Consider the following 7,754-nt stretch of genomic DNA (forward strand, 5'->3'; position numbering starts at 1 on the left):
CTGGGTCTTTTTTTTTTTTTTTTTTTTTTTTTTGAGACAGGGTTTCTCTGTAGCTTTGGAGCCTGTCCTGGAACTAGCTCTTGTAGACCAGGCTGGCTTCGAACTCCCAGAGATCTGCCTGCCTCTGCCTCCCGAGTGCTGGGATTAAAGGCGTGCGCCACCACCACCCGGCTAGACTGGGTATCTTTACACAGCCAAGCTGTTCTGAAAGTCACAGAGATCCTCCCACCTGTCTCCCAAATGCTGGGATTAAAGGAGTGTGTCACCATGAAGTGGCACCCAGAAGTGAAGTGGCAGGCCAGCAGTAAAGCCTGCTGACTTCATCGCCACCAAACATATTATCTAGATACTTTTTTCTGTTATACCTAAATATACCTAAATATATATACTTATGAGTGAGTACATACCGTATTCATCTTTTTTGGGTTTGGGTTTCCTCACTCAAGATAGTATTTCCTAATGCCATCCATTTGCATGCAAGACAGACATGAGAGCAAGGAAAGGGAAATCTTGACTGAGGGAGCCATTATGAGGTTAGCAAGAAACCTGGATCTAGAAAATTCCCAGGAATCCACAAGGAAGAACACAGCTAAGACCCTAAGCAATAGAGGAGAAGGGGCCCAAACTGTCCTTGCCCTATAGTCAAACTGGTTATCTTAAATATCACTATAGAACCTTCGTCCAAAAACAGATGGAAACAGAGGCAGAGACCCACATCAGAACACTAGACTGACCTCCCAAGGTCCATTGAAGAGGGGAAGAAGTGAGAATATGAGCAAGGAGGTCAAGACCATGAGGGGTTCATCCACTGAGACAGTTTGCCTGAGCGAATGGGAGCTCACCAACTCCAACTGGACTGGGAAGGAACAAACATAGGATAAAACTAGTCCCTCTTAATATGGTTGACAATTGGGGCTGACTGAGGGGCCACTGACAGTGGCACTGGGATTTGTCTCTACTGCATGTCCTGGCTTCTTGGGATCTTATTCTCTTTGTATGTATACCTTGCCTCAGCCTAGATATAGTAGGGAGGGCCTGGGACTTTCCACAAAGCAAAGTGCCTTACCCTCTCTTAGGATTAAAGGGGGTAGGGTGGGAGGGTGTGTGGAGGGAATAGGAGGAGGAGAGGGAGTGGGAATTTGAATTGGGATTTTTTTAAAGTTATACCAAACACAATTCATTATGTATACAGTGTTCTGCCTGCATGTGTGCTTGGACGCCAGAAGAGGGCACCAGACGCTGGGAATTGAACTCAGGACCTCTGAAAGAGCAGGCAGTGCTCTTAATCTCCTAGACATCACTCCAGCCCAAGTTACAGCAATTATAAAGCTACACACACATAAAAGGCTAGATCCAGATTGTTAAAAAGTTTAAAACAGACCCAACAGTCACTCACTGCCGATTTTGTTTCATTTCTTTGAAATGAACTAATTCTCCTGTGAGGAAGCATTCATAATTTCTTCAATTTTGCTTTTTTTTTTAAATTTTATTTTTCCAGGCAGGGTTTCTCTGTGTAACCCTGACAGTCCTGAACCAGACTGGCCTGGATCACAGTGATTTGCTTGCCTTGGTTTTTGGAATGCTGGGGTTAAATGTTCACCAGCTCTGCAGAACAAATTCTTCACTGTTAAAGGAAACTTCTCAGATGCTCTGAGATGTGCTACATGGAAAGATTTGCCACACAAAGGCTTTACCTGCTGATGCCAATATTACCAAAGTTACAGTGATCCTCATCAGTTTCCTAGCTGCACACACTAGTGGAACCTGCCTATGAGTTTTAGAGTTACCCTCAGAGGCAGCACCAGGATTCCCAGAGCCAGGGAGGTAGAGGCAGTGGAGCAGAGCAGAACACAGTACCAACAAGACCGGATCTAAGTTGAGACCCTGTGGATCAGTTCTTTCTGCTGATCCTACATGCAAGGGTTAGCTTCTGAGAGATTGGAGGAAGGGGGGAAACTCCAGGCAATGGGCAACAGCCCTGAAGGAGGCAGGAGCTCAGGAGGCTGAAGATCACCTCCTGAGTGCAGGGGCCTTGTTGGGAGAGGACAGGATAAACAGCTCCTACTGTGGTCTCACTCAAAGGAGAAAGAGACAGGCAGCAATCACAGGAATGACCCCAGGGCGGCTCCTCCACACAAGCTAATATAGAAGTAAACAGAAAGGATGGGTAAAGGCTACAGCCAGGACTGAGCCCAGGCAGACCTCACACTGCAGCCCTGGCTGCTCTCATCCTGGACACAGAACAGGGCTGGGGACATCCTGTGTTCCTGTGATCAGAGTGTCTCTGCATGTGCTTGTACTAAGGGACAAGGACAGAAGAGCCAGGGAGGACTTAGCTGAGGAGTGAGCACAGGAAGCCCACATGGACAGAGCTCCACCCAGCACAGCCCCGTCCTCACTCAGCTCCCACAGACTCATCCTGTGCCCCCCTGGACACTAAGCACAACAAACACAGATTCTGGAAGGTTCTCCAAACTGCCATTTACTTTCTACATCACACTTGCAGAATTCTCTCCTTTAATTTGACTGCCAGTCTCTCAGTAAGGACATAAACCATCAAGTTCACATTTGATTTTTATGTTCAGTGGGGAAGACGAGGGCTGGAACTCAGGGCAGCATGGGGGTGACAGGAATAGAGATGTCCCCTCCTGCCTGTGGCTGGCCAGGATGGTTGGCTGAGGAAGGGAGCAGGGAAAGTGAAGGGCCAGGGTCCTGCTGGACAGGGCTGGAATGGGCCCCAGCTTTTCTCATTGTGTGCACAGGAAAAGCAGAAACCCTCAGACATTGCTGTCCACAGAGAATTTGTTTGTTCTTAGGTCAGAACTGGACGCTCAAGTCCACAAGGCAGCTGTTCCAAGGTAAAGAAAAAGAGCCACGAAAGTCAATATAAGGACCTCCCAAAGGCCACCACTCAGAAAAGTCTAAGTCGGAGAAGCCCTGAGACCCAGTCCTCTCCTCCTTGCCTCAGCCCCAACCCCAGACCCCAGGGTGTCACCTTTTCAAGCCTCCAGAGACAAGACAGAGCTCTGGACACTGTCCCTGCCTGCAGTAGAAACAACCAGACACAGTCAAGAGGAGAAACCATCAGCTCAGCCTCCACTCCAGTGCCTCAGGGAGGATTCTTCCCTGACACACTGACCTGCAGCAGGAGCAAAGTTGCCTTCTTTCCACCTGTGAGAGGAAAACTGGGAGAGACCAGGGAAGTCCCGGTCCCCATAGAGTTTCCTGAATTGTGACTGCAGACGAGGGAAGGGTCAGCAGGCAGGAGAAGGAGGTGTGCAGGGAGAGAGCCAATGCCAGACTGGAGGTCTGTGCTCAGCAGGAACCTTCCCCTCTGACCTCTGAGGTCAGGTCCCCATCACCTCCAATACCAGGGTTATGAACATTTCCCTACAGTAAGGTGATTGTCAGCATACAGATCCAGAGATGGGCATGGGTGTGGTGTGGTGTTTGAGTGTGCACCCTTCTTGAGTGTGCTGAATGCAAAAAGAGAAAATAAAAAAAATGCAGGCCCGCCCCTTACATACATGTGTTCTTCCTCATCCACATCATCACACCAATAATAAAACCTAAGAAGACCACAGCTCCAAGGACAGCACCAACAATAGTCATGATGGTGATGGTGGACTGGGGAAGATCTAGGAGGGAAGGCAAGAGAAGGTGAGGGTCAGGGCCGAAGCTATGAAGCCTCACCCTGCTGAGTGTCTACAGAAGGCTCCAGCTTTCCCTGACCCCAGCTCTGCCCCCACACCACCTTACCCCATCTCAGGGTGAGGGGCTCAGGCAGCCCCTCATGGTACACATGGCATGTGTATCTCTGCTCCTCTCCAGAAGGCACCACCAGAGATGCCCACTTCTGGAAGGTTCCATACCCTGAAGGTCTGGTCTCCACCAGTTCCATATCCTGTGTCTGCTCCTACTCCTCCCTCTTTAGGTCAGGGTGATGAAGGCAGGATAGAAGCCCAGGGACCAGCACTTCACAGTGACAACACCTTTATATCCAGGATGATGGGTCACATGTGTCTCTGGAGGATCTGAGGAGAAGAGGAGGAAATGTCAGGTGTTTTGCATTCTTCCTGGGGACTCCAGCAGGGTCCATGAGACCTTCCTGGGAAGGGTCAGAAATTTGGTGGCGCGGGGGGGGGGGNGATTCAGCGTCACTAAAGTCAGACTCCAGAGACCTTGGGTGTAGGCAGAGACCTGGGCCTGAGCAAGAATATGGCCACACAGGACTACAGACTGAAGGTCAACTGCCTTGGTCATTTCAGGACCTTCTCTCCTTCCCTCTGGAGACACTCTGAATTGTCCTGAGAGAAAGGTGAGCCCTAGGAGAGTCAGTCTAAGCTAAAGGTAAGGAGGTCAAAAAGAACTTTCCACCTCCCACATGTGAGAGACAGGGGACAGGTGGATATGGTGTCAGAAGGAGAGACAGCCCGAGTTTCCTCTAAAGCCAGGAGGAGACAAGGGAGTACACTCTCCACCATCCTATCTGATACAGTGATGATTTATATAAGCTATCAGAGAGAGACAGAAACTAGACATAAACAGGATGAAAATAGAAAAGGAAGAATTCACGCTACCTCTATTTCCAGACAACACGATTCTATACTTAGAAGATCCTGTTGAGTCCACAGGAAAACTCTGAGACCTAATGAACACCTGTGGTTTCCAGATACAACATCAATATTTAAAAAGTAGCCTTTATTTGTGCCAGCAGTGTATCTTAGGAAATGTACGACAATCAACGTGACTCCACCAGAATCAAGTGTCTAGAGATATATGTAACCAAAGAAAGGAAAGAAGTCTGCAATGAAAACACTGGACACTGACACAGAAGATCACAGAAGAGGGTGTTAGAGGATGGGAAGACACTCCATGCTCCTGAACTGGCAGAGTTAATGTTGTGAAAATGCCCACAGTCCCAACACTAATATTCAGATTTAATGCAATACTATGAAAACTCTGACATATTCCGTCGTTTGAGAAAGAACGACAAGAACTTACATGCAATGACAAAACCATGAGCAGCCAACAACCTGCAGCTGCTCCACTCCCAACCTCACATTTTACTGCAAAGCTGTAGTGACAAAGACAGCCTGGAACTGGCACAAACTAGACAGGAAATATCGAAGGCCTAGGATTGAGACCCTGGAAATAAAATGACAAAGCTTTGCACACTCAGTTTTCCACAAAGAATTCAAAGCACACACTGAAGAGAGCCCATTCTCCACCCGATGCTACAACATCGTTCTCCTACCCGAGAAGATGAATTCAGGTGCTCACCGTTTTCCTTGTACAAAAGTAAACTTGGAAATGTTAAAACCTGAAGAACCCAAAGTTCAAGAAGAAAACAGGGATTTTCTTCCAGATACTGGATTGGGCAAAAACTTCAAAATAGGACAATACCACAGGAGCTAATGAAGCCACGCATCAACATGAAAACACTTTCTCTCCACGGCGTAGGACACAATCAGCAGAGAGAACAGAAGGAAGATACCTGTACCAGCTGGGCTGCAGGCGGGGGACTAGAGTCTCAATTCAGGAAGAACTGCAGAAACGAAACAGCAGAGAACCAACCTTCGCAATCAACAATGGGTGAGGAAACTGGAGAGATAGTTGTCTTAACAAAAGAAAAACACAGAAGTGGCCACTATCCATTTTCACTGTGTTCAGTATCTCTACCCTTCATGACATGCAGATTAGACTCCTTTGAGGGGCTGGAGAGTTGGCTCGGAGGTGAAGGGCACTTGATGCTCTGCAGAGGACCTGGGTTAGATGCACTGTGTGTAACTCCAGCCCCAGGGACCTGACACCCTCTTCTGAGCCCAGACACCAGGCACACACATGGTGCACATGCACACACGCAGGCAAAACCCTCATCCACATGAAGAATGAAATAAAGATGATGAAACTGCTTAGAGACAGCGCTTCACCCCAGTCAGAAAGACTGTCATCAACAAATCTGACAGCAAATGGTGGAGAGAACACAGGGAGAGAAGAGCCCTTACTCACTTGTGTGTGTGTGTGTGTGTGTAAATTAATACAGTCATTGTGAAAATCATTTTAAATATTACTCAACAAGCTTAAAAACAGAACTATCATACGACTCAGCTATATTACTCCTGGGCACATATTTTCATCCCATGTTTATTTCTGCTTTATTAACGAGGGCAAAGAACTGGATTTAACCCAGGTGTCCATCAACAGATGAATAGATAATGGAAATTTGGTATACAAATAAGATGGATTACTGTTCGGCTCTAACCAATGCAATCACAAAATACTCAGGAAAATGGATGGACTTAGCACGTATGTTATTAATCGATGCCGCACAATCTTATAAAAAAAACTACATTGGTTTTCCCCATATATGGGATATAGCCAACAGTATACGGTTATGTGCAGACACGTGTACACATGTGTACAGTATAGGAAGATCGCATAAACACCAGGGATGCGGCAGGACTGAATGCAGGCAATGGATTTGAGTTATGAAGCAGGATACAAAGTTAATTGTTTTTGGGGCTGGAGAGATGGCTCAGTGGTTAAGAGCCCTGGCTGTTCTTCTAGAGGTCCTGAGTTCAATTCCCAGCAGCCCCATGGTGGCTCACAACCATCTGTAATGAGATCTGGTGCCCTCCTCTGGTGTGTGGGCATACATGGAGGCAGAATGTTGTATACATAATAAATAAATAAGTCTTTTTAAAAAAAAGTTAATTGTTTTCTAGTTATAAGTCTGTTTGGATTTTTCTTTTTCCTTCATTTTTTGCGTGTTGGTGCTGGATAAGTGCATGAATCATATTTGATAACGAATGTGTAAAATACAAACAGTCTCTCCACACGTTAATAATGACTACTGTGACTGTACTGAAATTCACTGAGCTGTATATAGTCTTTGTTCTGGTTAATTTCGGTGTGTGACTTTTTTTGTAATAAACACATTTAAAAAAATTAAAAACAAAAAGAGACAGAGGCATGACCCCAGCTGAGGGTTTCCTCTTCCTCAGGACGGAGCCCAGCCCAAGAGCAGAGGGAGGAGCTGCCCAAGGCCCGAACCTGCGTCCTACCCGTTCTCCAGGTGTCTGCGCAGCAGGTGCCCTCCAGTTCGGCCTCGTGACTCCCCGCGGCACCGCCTGCTCCCACTTGCTCCGGGTGATCTGCACCGCCTTGTCCGCCGAGGTCCACGTCGTCAGGTCGTCGTTCAGGGCGATGTAATCGTGGCCGTCGTAGGTGAACTGACTGTACCCGCGGTGGAGGCGCCCCTTTGACCCCATTTCACAGCCAGACATCACCTGGAGAGACTGCGGGGACCCCACCCACAGCCGGGTCCCCGTCTTACCCGCCCCGCGGCCCCGCCCACCCGCAAGCGGACTTCTCTAAACTGAAAGTGAAAGTGGGTCCGGGCCATCATCTTTACAGCGTCTCTGCGGTTCCGAAATCTTCAGGGAGAGTCTGGGACGTGGGGCTCGGGACGTTTTCGGCTGATCCATGATGGATCCTCCGACCGCGGTCACTCACCGCCCTTGCTCTGGTTGTAGCATTCGTCGAGCAGGGTCCTCAGGTCAACTCGGAAAGTCTTTGTTCCTGGCGATCTGTGTCTCTCTCTCCCAATATTCCTGCTCCACCCACGACGCCCGTGGCTCCGTCCTCGGAATCTCCGCGTCGCTGTAGAAGCACACGAACTGTGCGTCGTCCACGTAGCCAACAGAGATGAACTGGGGCTCCCCGAGGCCGGGCGGGCGCGGGGGGGGGGG

General features: G+C 48.4%; 1 protein-coding gene and 1 long non-coding RNA gene across 7 annotated transcripts in view; one reads left to right on the plus strand and one right to left on the minus strand.

The window, feature by feature from the left end:
• LOC126494409 (uncharacterized) overlaps positions 1-7,738 on the minus strand; it is a 28,298-nt gene extending 20,560 nt beyond the window's left edge. The window contains exons 1-2 of the long non-coding RNA XR_007590001.1: positions 7,068-7,738; positions 3,873-4,034 (exon numbers count right to left, since the gene is read on the minus strand). This is a non-coding gene — a long non-coding RNA (uncharacterized lncRNA). The remainder of the gene's footprint in view (positions 1-3,872; positions 4,035-7,067) is intronic.
• LOC126494402 (H-2 class I histocompatibility antigen, D-37 alpha chain-like) overlaps positions 1-7,754 on the plus strand; it is a 154,198-nt gene that overhangs the window by 41,615 nt on the left and 104,829 nt on the right. The gene's annotated exons all lie outside the window — the stretch shown is intronic.

This window comes from Alexandromys fortis, unplaced genomic scaffold, assembly GCF_014885135.2.
Source record: "Alexandromys fortis isolate MF-2015 unplaced genomic scaffold, M_Fortis_MF-2015_v1.1 scaffold_390, whole genome shotgun sequence".
Classification (NCBI taxonomy): domain Eukaryota; kingdom Metazoa; phylum Chordata; class Mammalia; order Rodentia; family Cricetidae; genus Alexandromys; species Alexandromys fortis.